Genomic DNA, 15909 nt, shown 5'->3' with positions numbered 1-15909 from the left:
GCAACATAGTTTTGGTCGTCACTTACGCCAATAGACCTACTAGTGTTGTACAAGAGCTATGCAGTTACGGTATACGTTGTGCCACAGTAGCGCTACAGACGGAATGTGCACGAACTACAAATGAATATGTTTCTTACAATTATCGGACAATGTTGCACCCTTTTTACATTCTACAAATCCTTTTTTCTCCCACTTTTTGACTTTGACAAGCAGAGGTACCAGGCTTTCCGAGTTCACAACCATAAACTGTTTGTGTACAGACTACGTTTTCAGTTCTTCGAATGACTCTGCGCGCGGAGAACAAGGGTGATGATCGGGCAACCGTATACGGCAGCCAGAATCAGCCGGTTGCAATTTTAAATGTAAAATACAAATATAGAGCCTTTACAATGCCGTGACGATGTATATATATATATATATATATATATATATATATATATATATATATATATATATATATATATATATATATATATATATATATATATATATATATTTGAGAACTCGGTACAATTATTCAAATCACTTTGGGTCGTTGTGGTACAGTATAAGTTGAAATTTATTGAGACTAATATTAATTTCACTTGCATTTGATTTAATGTATCCAATTAGTAGCAGTGAGTTTAATGAGTTGTAAGGAAATTGTAAATTCGATTGATTTTTGTTATAGAGATGAGATTACTAAATCATTATCTTATTATTTAACGAAGCTAATATTAGAACCTTGACCTATTTACGGTTTTTGCTATAGACCTAATTTCTAGGGAAGTTGAATGGTATCATATTTAAGCTGAACATATGGCGGCTCTTAGGATTACTGGCAATCACACTTAAATTAAAAATACATATATTGTTTCTCGAATGTGGCGTTCTTTCTCTAGCTGAAAAGCTTAACAAATCATTAATGTACCGCTGGGAGGGCCTTTTTCAGATCCGTCTGTTCTTGAATTCTTATAGTATTCAAGTAAAATCTCTAAGTAATGAGAATGACATTCGAGAGACCCATGTTGCTCTCACGAAACCTTATAGAGAGGGACGAAAACAACATGTAAATAATTCTTTAGTAAGCAATTAAGAAGTTGAAAGAATTATGTTTAAATTTCAATCCCTGGTTTAAAGTGTTGTTAATGATAAGTTTATATTTTTGCATTAATTCATTTTTCAAACGATACTATCGTCACTCTAGGCATTCAGGTATTTTAATTTATTAAAATATTTATATATACAAATCGGTCAAGTTTTACTTTTTAAATGTTTGTATTTATTATATGTGAGTGTTAATATTTGTTTGTTGTTTCCAGGCCTGGTATTGTATTTCGTCCGTATTTATATACAAGAATTATAACACTTAAGGTTTGAAAAAATTTATAGTGATACCTATCCGGGAATAGAGTCCGTCCAGCAGATCTATTCTTCCATACAGCAAGAGTATGGAGTTCCATACATATTCTTCCATATTATGTTTGTTTCATATTGTGATCGGTTGGACTTCACTTCTCTATGTAAACTTGCTGTATGGAAGAATAGATCTGCTGGACAGACTCTATTCCCGGATAGGTATCACTATAAATTTTTCAAACCTTAAGTGTTATAATTCTTGTATATTATTTATTTGAGAAAAAAATATCCCGTTTGTAAAGTATAATTAAATTTAAATTATCCTTGTGTTCACACTTCAATTATAAAAGATATTTTGGATACGGATTGCAGACTTCAGACGTACTAGTCATGGTGTTAGATCGAGTGAATGAGTAGGATGAGAGATGATGAATGTTTTATTTGGGGGAGCTCTTTTTATTTTAGTTTAGTTTGGTTTAGTTGGTATGAATCTTGAGTGGAAGGTTATTAGTAGGGTATTGACTAACTTACAGGTGGACAAGTTTTCAAAATAATTTATAATTCAAAAATAAAAAGAATTAGTATTATTTTTATTTTTCCTGCCTAGCACTAGTGCGTAACATGTGACCCTGTTAGTTACCTTCGCAAAAAAAAAAGTTCCCTTTATCTGAATATAGCGCCTCTATTGGCGATGGTGCTACTTCGCCCAGCACTGGAGTTATCCTCATCAGATGTGTACTGGAAATGTACTCGGTAAAACCTTGAAATAGTAAGCTCTATTTATCGAAAATTGGTTAGTTTTTCAGTAATGAGTTGTGTGTATATAACTAGTGAATTCAATTTGATATACTAAAGTGTGCACTGTTATTTACTTAATATTCTGGTGAGTTGTTTAACAATTTTCTTAAATTTAAATCGGATTCATACATGTTCTAATGGAGACTTAACTGTGTGGTTAAATGGGATATAGACATTTTGTATTGTTGCATATCCAAATAAGCTGGGTTATTTGGGTATCTTTGATTGCCAGAGAGAGAGGACCAATCTCAAGACTAGCTGCCTGGGACACCTACGGTTATTACCCTTACCAAGGACATCGTCTCCCCATAGGACACTGTGCAGAATCTCGTCATCATCAGAAAGACATTATTCTTTATAAAAATTGTAGTCTCAAGCATCAGTTGATGCATAATTGTAAAATTCTTTAGAAAACAATAAACTTAGAGTGTCACCGACTTCATCCTTTGCTTTAGTTTCCTGTACTTTCTCATCACTTTTCTGTTTACCTTCCGTCTTGATTTCTTGCTATTTATTTCTGCTATGTTAAGTGGTCCTGTATTTAGTTCATGTCATCAGGTTCAATATTCTTGGTTTTCTGCGACATCGTCACAGCGTCCAGGACAGCGTCCTGCCAGTCGATGACCAACTTGGAAGAAGCCGTCGTTAGTGCACTTGCACTAGGCCTTCTTTGTGCCGTCATTGAGCTGAATTTGGATTTTCATTAGGAAAATACCACGGAGTGAGGGCAACAACCAGTTGCACTCGAAAGCAATAAAAACTTGTCATTTTGGAAAATCTTGGTCAGATCCAGTCAGACGGAGGAGAAGAGAGCGTCGCAGCTCACGTCGAACCTCATTCTGTCGTGAGGATAAGCCTTGTATTATCACTCACAAACAGGACAACTTAACGTTAATATCTTACTTATCTTAGACTCATAACTAGCTCTACTTTCATCCCCATGTTTTATTAGTCGCTCATGTCTCTTAAATTAAAATTGTGTTTGTTTTATTCGAGTTAACCTTATTGGTTGAGAACACATTGATGTGCTAGATGCTCACAGTCAGCATAAGTAAGGTACAAGTACGGCATTCATCCCATTGTTTTGTACAGTTACAGTATTAACCATACTTATAACTTCCTGTATTTGATATATATATATTTGAGAATTCGGTACAATTATTCAAATCATTTTAGGTCGTTGTGGTACAGTATAAGTTGAAATTTATTGAGACTAATATTAATTTCACTTGCATTTGATTTAATGTGTCCAATTAATAGCAGTGAGTTTAATGAGTTGTAAGGAAATTGTAAATTCGATTGACTTTTGTTATAAAAATAAGATTACTAAATCATTATCTAATCATTTAACGAAGCTAATATTAGAACCTTGACCTATTTACGGTTTTTGCTATAGACCTAATTTCTAGGAAAGTTGAATGGTATCATATTTAAGCTGAACATATGGTGGTTCTTACGATTAATGACCATCACAATTAAATTAAAAATACATATATTGTTTCTCGAATGTGGCGGATCCTCACAAGTTGGAGGTCCGTACCGAGTAACGAGCTCCTATCTAAATACGAACGTTACACTTGTCCATAGAACTTCTGTTGAGAGATTACTGGCTTCTCTGAACGACAACTCAGAAGGGCGGTGTTCTTTTCTCTCATTTGTGATTGGTATTCCTACGTAATGATGCTGGTCATTTTTTGTATTGTCTTCTACATTCTTCTATTGTATTAAATCTATTGTTATCATGATTAAGCATGTTATTTCCAAATCCCGCTTGTACTTTTGTGTTTCGTTCTGCTTGAAATTCAGATACCAATTCATCCATTTTTTTTCTATTTCATCTACATCAACTATTTCTTCATGTTCTTTGTTAGCAACTGCTAATATTTCCATAAATGATGGGTATATTTCTTCTTCGTCTTCTTTTCAGGATTAGGAAACAAATAGTTAAGCCAATTTCGTAGTTCATTTATGTAAAACTCTTCTTCTTGTGTATTCTTCTCTTCATCACTGTAAGCCACTCCTATTATCTGCGAAATTTAAGATTTAGTGCTTCTTCCTCCTTTGTCCTGTCTTCGACGTCTTCTTCTTGTAACCATTTTTTTGTTTTTTCAATACAAACGGACGCTTCCTCTTCTTGTGTTATCATTCTATTACCTCCATTTTCTAATATTTCTAATAGTTCTTTATATTTCTCTCATTCTTCTTCTTCTTCTGCAATTTGAAATCATTAACTGCATCTATTTTTCTTCTTCTTCTTTGGCACTGGTGATCATTTCTTCTTCTTCTTCTGCTATATCAATTTCATTAACTATATTCCTTTCTTCTTCTTCTTGAGCAATTGTATCTGTTGGTAATGTTACTTCTTCATTATGTGTCCCTTCCTTCTTCTTCCTTCCAAAATCATCATCATCTTTCTTATGGACTCCTTCCTTTCTGTTATGATGATCATCTTTTTCTTCTATCCCGATTATCTCATCTATTTCCCTTAAAGGAACTTGTGTCTCTTTATTTGGTACGACCTCTTCTTCTTCTTCTATGTCTTAGTAAAGGCTGTAATCTCTTTTCATAATCCTTGTCTACTCTTGTTTTCCATTTTATTCCTCCTATATGTATCATAAATTATTGAAAAATGATATTTTTTATATATAATTGTATATGTATCTATTTATACACGATATATCAGTATTATGTAAAACGGAATATATATATACAGGGTGGGCCATTTTAATCAATCCACGGAAATATCGGAAAAATGATAAAACATAGAAGAAATGTTTGAAGTACACGTTATATATTTCTAAGGGGGAAAACCAGTTCGGACAAAAGTACCCCTCCCCGCCCACCGTAAATGGGGGTAATGGAGGGTAACTTTGAAATGTCAAATGGGAACATGGAGTAATACTTCGTTCGAAAGGGCTTGAAAAACTAAGTAACGCTGTACCAAAAGATGTTCCATATGGAGAACCAGTTTCAAAATGGCCCCCATGATATGGTTCGGAAACTCCAGTACCCGTAGTATGAAAACCATGGAAGGTAAATGAATGGAACAAAATTGAAATACGTAAATATCATAGGGCATACCGAATGGTGTATTTCCTGTGATGCTAGTGGCCTCCCTGAAGGGGTCTTGGGGGCTAAATTCAAATTTCAAATAGTAACATGAGTCGAGTGGTACTTCGGTCGATAAATCTAGTAAAATCAAACATCTTGCAGGAGAAAACGATTGAGGTGAAATGGCAGTGTTCTCAAAAGACAGCTGAAACATAGTGTCCGTGTCAGAGAAAAGGTTTAGTACCCGTAGTATGAAAGCGATTGGAGACAAATGAAGAGAAGAAAAACTGGAGTAGGTAACTGACGTAAGGCACATCGAGAGGTGTTTGCGGGTGACTCCAAGGCCCAACTGAAGGGTATCCGGGGCCAACTGAAAATTTCAAATAGCAACTTGAAGCAAGTAACATCACGTTACATAGACACATAAATATTAAACAGCATCTTTAAAAATATTTTCGACATGAGACACGGTTTTCAAAATGATCGCCAAGACATGGTGGCTGTGTCTAAGAAAACGTCCAGAACCCATAGTATGAATACGGTTAGAGGTAAATGAAAATAACGAAAGTTAAATAGGAAAACCACGGAGAGAATGATTCAACATTGATTAAAATGTTAGAGTAAAATTTCCAAAATGTATAGAAAGAAATCTGCACATCCTGCAAAATAATATCTCCTTGCGCTCTAAATGTGAGTGGCATGGAAAGTAACTGTGAAAGTTCACATGAGAACTCTACTTTAATTCTCAAATTAAGGCTACGCTACAAATAGGTATAGTGTGGTTGAAACATTTGTTTGTAAGGATGGCGTTGTAGTGACTAAAAAAGGTGAAATTTTATTTGAATGATATGACTGAGTATGATTTGATGCGAAAACAGAAGGAACGTTATACGAAAGTAGTCGAACAATGCAGTTGCTGGAACTTACAAACGTGTGAATTTGCTGATCTCCGTTGCCACAGAAACTTTTATGCAATGCGTCCTGATTATTCGGAAAGCATTTCGGGGATATACGTACACACCGTTTCGTCCCTCAAGTTCACAATATGACATGAGTGCTAATAGTTAATCAAAATGTAAATGTGGCCATCCGCATCAACTCAGTGCACCAATTCTCTAGCCATGAAGTCTGCAAACAGCATTGAGTAGGTCAAGCGTACGCCCGAACCGTGTCCGGTTGGACATTGAAATTTTGAAGTTAGACCACAAGACCCCTTCAGGGAGGCCACTGGGATCACAGGGATCACATCATTCGATATGCCCTATGATATTTACGTATTTCAATTTTGTTCCATTCATTTCCTCCCATGGTTTTCATACTACGGGTACTGGAGTTTCCGAACCATATCATGGCGGCCATTTTGAAACTGTTGCTCCATATGAAACATCTTTGATACAGCGTTACTTAGTTTTTCAAGCCCTTTCGAACGAGGTATTACTCGACCCATGTTCCCATTTGACATTTCAAAGTTACCTCCCGTTACCCCCATTTACGGTGGGCGCGGAAAGGTACTTTTGTCGGAATTGATTTCCCCCCTTACCAATATATAACGTGAACTTCAAACATTTGTTCTATGTTTTATCATTTTTCCGATATTTGCGTGGAATGCTTAAAACGGCCCACCCTATATATATATATATATATATATATATATATATATATATATATATATATATATATATATATATCGGGTGTTGCAAAATAAGTGTTACAACTCTTGGGAGATGACTCCTGCCACTGAGACAAGAAAAAAAGTTCTCTTGAACTTTCGGCTATCGGACCTAGTTTTGGATCTACAAGGTGCCGAAAGCGTGGGAAAACGACTTTCGGACGCCAATAGTTCGGAAACTATCCAACGTAAAGACGGCGGGTAAAAAATTCATTGAAGAAGTCATACCTGCTGTATTGAATTTTGCATGTTTCACAATCCTACCATGCACGCGCAAGGGATTCCCCAAAGGAATGTAGGGAGTCCTGGATAAACTGCGAAATGAAAATTGGATATGAAATGGAAATTGAAAAAAATGGATATGAATTGATTGGGTTTCTACCAGGTAACAATAATTCGTTTGTATTAAGTCGATATCTGGAACAAATACAAAATGGCTGACACCTTCATGCCCGTTGTGTGTGGTTGCATAATCGCCAGGTACGGATGTTGGCCAACAGTGATGTTCTGAGTATTAAGTGTAGCGAATTTGTTCTCAAATGCTCTAGAAAGACATCTTGAATGTTGGTAGAGCACAACAGATGAAGGACGGTGATTCACATGTGTGGAAACACTTAACGGAAAGTGCCCAGAAATGCACTCATACTCAGTAAACGTGAGTTCAGAGCGTCGGAAATGTAAGGACTAGCGTCAAGAACATGAAAGCCATTGCCAATTCACCAATAATATTCGATCAAAGTGATTCAATATGATGTGCATGGTTGCATACCAATAAGAATGTAACAACTGAGACCGTTGAAATTGTGCAAGGGGACTCACAAAGAAACTGGGTAAACAAAATGAATGTCACTAGTGGGATCGCATGATCGATATTGAAATGTGGCCAATATGTGTGTTGATATGGACATGTAGCTAATGGACAAATGTCAACATGTCCCACTACTGCTGGGACACCGACCCACGTGCGAAAAATAGAAAAATAAATACTCGGGTCTTAAATCTGAGGCCGTGGGCTCCCAGTAGGGTTGGAAACTGCGACCACGCAAGCGAAAGCGAGCGCTCTAGCCCTGAGGCTCGAGGGAGCCTCACTTTCTCTGTATTAATTTCTTTGAGGCTTACCCACTTTGTTTGGCAAGCGCTCTTGTACAGCCTTCCGACATGCTTGTGTGTTTCATTTTGTTACTCCTACTACACAGTTGTAAACAATCAGAGCTTTAAGACGTTTCTTCCTATTTCTCATGTCGTTTTATTTTCCATATGTATGGTGTTCCAGCTGTAGTTTTACATGTGCCAAATTGGTTCATTTTCGTATTTGTCTTGGCATGTGCCCTGTGTGTAAGATACGAATTCCTGGAGGTATTTTCCTATATTTCGAGTACATATGTCCTAGAAGACGTGGGACATGATACAAGTTTGTTATTTTCACGCTATATCAGAATTTGAACCATGGATTAAGAGATTTCTTTTCATATGTGTTGACTGTGGGATAATGTCCCAAACAAAGGGGGACATTGATATAATCGTGTTCTAGTTACGTTCTACCGAAAAGTGCGCCAGATGTAATAGCAGAATGTACAACGTTATTTTCCTAGTTTTCGCACCTGAGACGGTGTCCCAGCAGTAGTGGGACATGTTGACATTTGTCCATTAGCTTCATGTTGATACCAACGCACACATTGGCCACATTTCAATATCGATCATGCGATCCCACTAGTGGCATTCATTTAGTTTACCCAGTTTCTTTGTGGGTCCCCTTGCACAATTTCAACGGCCTCAGTTGTTGCATCCTTATTAGTATGCAACCATGCACATCATATTGAATCACTTTGATCGAATATTATTGGTTCTTGATGCTATTCCTTACATTTCCGACGCTTTGAACTCATGTTTACTTAGTATGAGTGCATTTTTTTCTGTTCATTTTTTGTTACTTGTTTCCACACATGTGAATCACCGTCCTTCATCTGTTGTGCTCTACCAACATTCAAGATGTCTTTCTAGACCATTTGAGAACAAATTAGCTACACTTAATACTCAGAACATCACTGTTGGCCAACATCCGTGCCTGGCGATTATGCAACCACACACAACGGGCATGAAGGTGTCAGCCATTTTGTATTTGTTCCAGATATCGACTTAATACAAACGAATTATTGTTACCTGGTAGAAACCCTATCAATTCATATCCATTTAGACTACTAAATTTTCATTTCGCAGTTTATCCAGGACTTCCTACATTCCTTTGGGGAATCCCTTGCGCGTGCATGGTAGGATTGTGAAACATGCAAAATTCAATACAGCAGGTATGACTTCTTCAGTGATTTTTTTACCCGCCGTCTTTACGTTGGATAGTTTCCGAACTATTGGCGTCCGTAAGTCATTTTCCCACGCTTTCGGCACCTTGTAGATCCGAAACTATGTCCGATAGCCGAAAGTTCAAGAGAACTCTCACTGTTATCTCTTCTCCATGAAGGAAATGTCCTGATGAAAATGTTCCCCCATACTCATAACTAACAGCACCAAGGTTTTCAGGAAAGAAATGCAGGTAGGAGTCTAGAAAGTGAACTTTAAGGGACATGTTGCAGCCCATTTCTTTGAATGATTGCAGGAAATCACTCACAATTTCACGGTTATTTTGGGCTTTCTTGTTTCCTAAAAAATTCTCTGTTAAACATTTAAATGAACACCAAGCTGCTTTCTTAACCGGAGTTAAGAGATCCTTAAATTTTTAGTCACGAATCAAACATCTTATTTGGGGGTCTAGAAAAAGCCCTAGCGTCACTAACCCGAGGAAATTTTTCCTTGAGGTAACAAAATCTTGCATTACTTTTGTCCATTGCCTTAACAAAGTTTTTGAACAGCCCCAACTTTATGTGAAGAGAAGGTAGAATTATTTATCAGGGCTCACCAGTGAGGAATAATTCAATCGAAGCATTCTTCTGCCCAGGAGTTAATACATGCGTTGGCCATTCTATCTTGATGTAATATTCCGCTTTGTTCCTGCTGTCCCATTCGCAGAGGAAACAAGAATACTTCGTATAACCAAGCTGCAAACCCATTAACAAAGAAATGACATTTAAATCACAGCAAACGGTCCACTTGTATTACTCATACTGAATTCTTACTAACATTATTTCGATGTTTTCATAGATTTCCTTCATATTAGTTGCATAAGCCAAAGGAACTGAAGGAAATTTATTGCTATTGTACAAAAGGACAGCCTTAAAACTAGTTTTGGAAGAGTGAATAAACAATCTCCACTCTGTACTTATATGTGCATGTCCAAGTGTATCCATCACAGCACATACATTATTACAATATACAAAATCATTTTCTTGAGAATAATAGTTTTGAAACTGTATGAAGGTTTCGAAAAATACACACTTTAGTGTCACGATGGAGCAGATTCCAGCCATTAAGTCTAGAAGCAAGAAGTTCAGTCTGTATCTTGGAGAGTTTTATATCCCGTACGAGGTCATTTATTTCACCCTGGGTTATCAGATGGGGATCCAATGTAGATGTGCTTCCTACATAAGTAGGATCATCTTCTTCATTTGGAACTTCAGTAGTTGCCTCAAGTACGTAATCCTCATTTACCGTAAGATGAGGAGGTGGTACTGGTACAGGTAACTCTGCACTGTGTGGAACTAGCCTAATTGCTGATGGCAAATTAGGGTACTGTACTGTGTGGTAGATTTACTGGTTATTTCTTTTATCTGTGTCATACAAAAGTAGCAGTCTGAAGAATGATCGTTTGTTTTCATCCAGATCATCGGTCCTGCGAAGTTCATGTTTCGTTCACTATTTGCCCACCGAGTCAGACATTTTACGCAAGTACAATAAATGTAGTGAGGAGCGAAATTCTTCTGCACCGCAACCAAAATATAACTGATAACACTTTCTCACAAATGGAGTAAAACATCGACGTTGCGATTTAATTGTCAGCTCCCCACATACATAACAGAAATTGTCCGGTTGATTTACACACTTCCTCGGCATCTTGTGTCATGTATTTAATAAGGTATCACACACACATACACACAAAAATCAACACTGAGCTCCTCCGTAGCTAAGCGGTTCGAGTACGCGCCTTTGGCGTTTGAAGCCCTGGTTCGGTTCCCAGCGGGAGCTCATGTGGTTCGGATTTCACGTTAATCAGTAGGTCCACGTTCCATATAGCCTCGCTGCTGAACGGGACGTTAAACTAAAAATCAACTCAACTTAACTCAAGGAATCTACACTCCATCAAATTCCCACAAAATCCCTATAGAAATTCCCTCATACAAAAATGGCGACATGGTGTACACATCATTTAAAATATGTTTTATTGGAAGTCCAATTAGGTATAAACCGTCATATATTCTAGGTTTCGTAGAAGTTATATGTGTTGAAGAGCTATCCGACCCGACCTGTGACCCGAATTGGCAGACCCGACCCGTTATCTGACCCGATAGACTCGACCCGACAACCCGACCAGAGCTGGCCCGAGTTCTACCGAGTGGCCACACCCGAAGTGACCCGAGTGACCCGACCCGAGGTGACCTAACCCGACAACCGACCCGAGTGGCCTGACCTTACAATCTAACCAGTTTGAGACAACTAGAACTTTACAAAGCTGCCACCAGAAAAAAAATGCTGGTCAATTCGTATGTATAAAATATTGTTTCGGCTTTTTTATTTGTAGTATAATTATCCTCCTCCTCCTCCTCAGTGTTCTACCATTAATGACAGGCCAGTTTCCGTGAACTAGGTAAGAAACTTCCATTTTTGCGATTTCCCGCTAATATCTTCCTCTCAACTCAACATCATGTACCACCCTCCTTATTACAATCTATCAATCGAGACCTTCTTAGACACTCTCGCTCTCCTAATATCACCCCCTTTACTACATCTCTCAGAATGCAATCCCTTAGCAAGATCGAAACTTGTGAACCGTCCATTTTTTCGCTTCCTTATATCGTCCAATATTGCTCTCGTCTCTTGCATTTTTTCAGCATTTCCGAATTCGATTTCCTCTCAACCCTGCTAACCTTCTCTGTTTTCCTCCACATCCAAATTTGCAAGGTTAAAATTTAGGCAATCAACTTCGAAAGTCAAAATAAAATTTGAAGTTCTGAAGACAAAATGATTTTCTAGTAACGAATGTATATAGAACTTCTTTTAATATTTTTTGCTGTGTAATAAACAAAAATTTCATCACGTTAACATTCCGATTTTTCCATTTAAAAATAGCGTTGCTGTCTGATAGAATCATAAGGAACTAATTGCACTGAAATATAATTCTGTAGGGAATTACCTTTTAATTTTTTCTTGATTAATTTATCTTGAATATATTTGCAACGTTATATAAAATCAGCGAGTAATTTAGTGCCGAGAAAGTCAAATCACTACCGAAGCAATAATAATAATAATAATAATAATAATAATAATAATAATAATAATAATAATAATAATAATAATAATAATAATAATCTGAAAGTGACCAAGAAAGTTCTGTCTCTTTTTGTAGAGGTCTGTGTTCAATTGGCCTTCACACCGTGAGTTGAATGCGAATTGAGATAAGGCGAAGGTCTGTTGTTGGACGAGATGAGACGAGACAGAATTTTCATGAAGGGGTACGAGATGAGACAGAGCTCCTTCCATAGAAACATATGTATTTTCGAGACAAGACTACCTTCATGACACATTTTCGAGACGAGAATGCTCCGAACTTGGTCTCGTAAGCAACACTAGTAAGTATATCCAACATACTACCTGGTTGTGGCTGTTCAGATACACCGTGAACGTGCGTAAGGACAGAGTGAACATGGGACCTTCACAGAGCGTCATAAGGGCTTGTTTGCTGTGCGAGTTCAAATTGCTGCTCCGCGGGGCGGAAGATATCACAGGCCTTTGGTGAGGGTGTCGTGCCTACGTGGAAAATGCAGCGGTAGGACGGTTTAAGGACGGTGACGAAACACTAGAAGACGCACCACGTGCCGGAAGACAAACAGATGTTCAAAAGAAAGATTTTCAGGCAGCAATTGAGGCGAAGACAGACATGGCATGAACTGGTACTACAATTCAGTGTGAGTAGAGAAACCATTCGGCACCACTACCATCAACTTGGGAAGCACTGCAACTTTGGTTGCTGGATCCTACATGATTTGACTTGGGGCCAGAAATCAACGCGAGCACACACCTGTGTTTCTTTGGTGTCTCGTCTGAGGAAGGAGCAATTTCTGGAGAGGGTGTTGACATGTGATGGGAAGTGGGTCCTGTACGAAGCTCCACGCCGCCGTCGTCGTTGGTTAGCATCCCATGAACCGGTTCAAAAAGAGCCCAAGCCAGCACTACACCGGAATAAGGTTCTCCTGTGCATTTTGTGGGCTCTCGAGGCATCGTCCATCGGGAACTGCTACCAGCTGGTCAGAGCATCAATGTAACTGTGTGCTGTCACTCTCTGGATCCAGCACTCCTACATCAGAAAGGGGTCCTCCTGTTACAAGGCAACGCTAAGCCCCACGTGGTCAAGACGACCCAGGACACAATTCTTGGCCTTGGAAGGGAAACACGATTGAATCCGCCATACTCCACGGACATTGTACCTTCCGATTATCACCTGTTCCATTCCTTGGACAATCACCTTAGAGAACGCCAGTTCAAATCGCTAGTAGAGATTCATTATGCACTTGATACCTTCTTCGCTTCACGTCCCACCAACTTCGACTGCGATGCAATCCATAGCCTTCCAGAACGTTGGCAGAAGGCCGTCGATGCTGATGGAGACTACTTTTGATATTCCAGGTATGTCTTAGGTTACATATCAATGTTCGAAGGTGTTGGTGAAAAGGCGGCGGAACTTTTCGAGATGCTGTTTCAAATAGTTCGGAGTTTCATCAATAAACACAACGATCCCGAAAACTATGGATTTGACATTAATATCGATCATTTTAAATTATTTTACATCTTTTCGATAACCCACCCCTATTAGTGGGTTTGTCCCTTACCTCATGAGTATTAAGATAACTTTGAAAGTAACGTGAACTCGAATTTACCATCCCCCTAATTTCCTTCTTAATCCAAGACCATTGCCAAATTTTGATAACTCATTGACTCCCTTGTCAGAATCCAGATCACAGATAGATAGACAGACAGTTATATACTTTTATTTAAAACTATCATATGGTATTATCAATTGTTAAAAACACACATATCTTTGCTTCGTCTTCGTGTGAGACCATGACCAAATTTTTGATCAACTTTCGACTCACTTCTCTGATCCCAAGACCACATACAGACAGATAGACACATATACACTTTTATTTATATTTCATACGTATAGGAACGGATGTTCATTGTTAAAACATTCATGGAGTGCCCAAACAATCATTGCATGAGTGTTGTCGTTTAGTCTCTCTCTCGTTCCAGGGGGCTCGGTGGCTCTGTGGTATGGGGTCCCGGGTTCAAAACCCTGCTCCCACCAAGTGAACTTTGTGCTGGACAAACACCGTGTACGTGGGTTTCGTCGGGTTTCTCCCGTTTCCTCCCACTTTCTTCAGTCCACCATTTCATTCATTTCTCACCATCACCGTCTCGATTAGCCTAGCCGGCATAATCGTGGGACGTACAACCCAAATATTTCATTTCAGTTTTTCTCTCGTTACACATTTTTATTCTATTATCATACACTTAGTAACACGGTAGCTCAGTGCTTGCGGGTTCTTGATTCGTTCCCAGCTGGCGTCGTCAATGTTTGCTGGGCCCCGAGCACCTACTACAGGCAGACTGACAGACAGACATGATATTATGACAGACACATAATATACCTCTTTTAAAATATTTTAACTTTAAACTGCAAGTGATACGTCTTCATTGATCAACGTTCACTATACAAGACTCCAGACATTTCTCACGACAGCTGTGACCGAGTTGAAATACGAGTCATCAAAACACTCTTGCATCATATCTTATCCTTTGCTCTTGAAACTAACCACTTTTTAACATGGAATTCAATGTACAACGAGGAGAAGAAGCATACACAACTCGTTCAGATTCGCTTATATGTATGTGTATGTGATTTTTAAAGTTAGAATTCCTTCTCATTATCAAATACTAAAAGGCTATGAGTAAATACACTTTATTCCTTTTTCTCTCGAGTGCCTTCATAATTAAATGAAGACATAACATACTTGAATATTCCTTCAGGGATATTCATAGATCGTAACATTTGTAGTAATATATTTTTTACTTACGTATTTTAATAAAAACGTCCGGTGATAACACTTATTCACAACTATCGAATCCACCGGAACAAGATTCACCAAACACACACACACACTATTACAAGTTTGAAGCGAAATACGATGTACTGAACATAGCTTCATTTTGTTAAATCTCACTTACAATTATTCTTTTTCCGTCTTACACACACACACACACGCGCGCGCGCGCGCGCGCGTAATTACCTTCGACAAAACATCTCATAATAAGTTCACACACGTCTTCAATGGGGTCGTGTTAATCAAATCTAATTTCTCGCAGTTTTGTGTGTTCTGGGAATGTGTTTCAAAGCAATTTCTCATCACATGCAAGACAAGCCCCCTAGGGACTTGAATATACAAATTTTCATCCTACGTTGTCAAAACATTATGAAATGCTATGAGAAGCTTCCGTTATTAGATCATGCTTAATCAATGGAATCCAACACGTTTTAAAACAATCATGAACTACGATATTCATCTTAGCAACCCAGCACCCAGGGAACGTTCCCAGGGCATAAATTTTCCCATAGCTTTTTTAAAACTTAAGAACATCATATATCATGACTTTCATTACTATTCACCGTTTTCTATGGAATTGTATTTGGAAATTTACAATTCAGCCTCCAGCCTATGATAGCATCTGAATATACCATTCCTCACGCCATGTTTTCAAAAAAAAAATCATGAAATACAATATTGACCTTAGCAACTAAGAATATCATACAATCTAGTGGAAGCTTCGATCATTGAATATCAAAGCTTCAGTTCACAACCTACAGGCATTTCAGTAGTAATACGACCAAAGTAAAT

Source organism: Thermobia domestica, chromosome 13 (genome assembly GCF_964235325.1).
Source record: "Thermobia domestica chromosome 13, izTheDome1.hap1.1, whole genome shotgun sequence".
NCBI classification, from domain to species: Eukaryota; Metazoa; Arthropoda; class Insecta; order Zygentoma; family Lepismatidae; genus Thermobia; species Thermobia domestica.
This window is presented reverse-complemented; position numbering follows the sequence as displayed.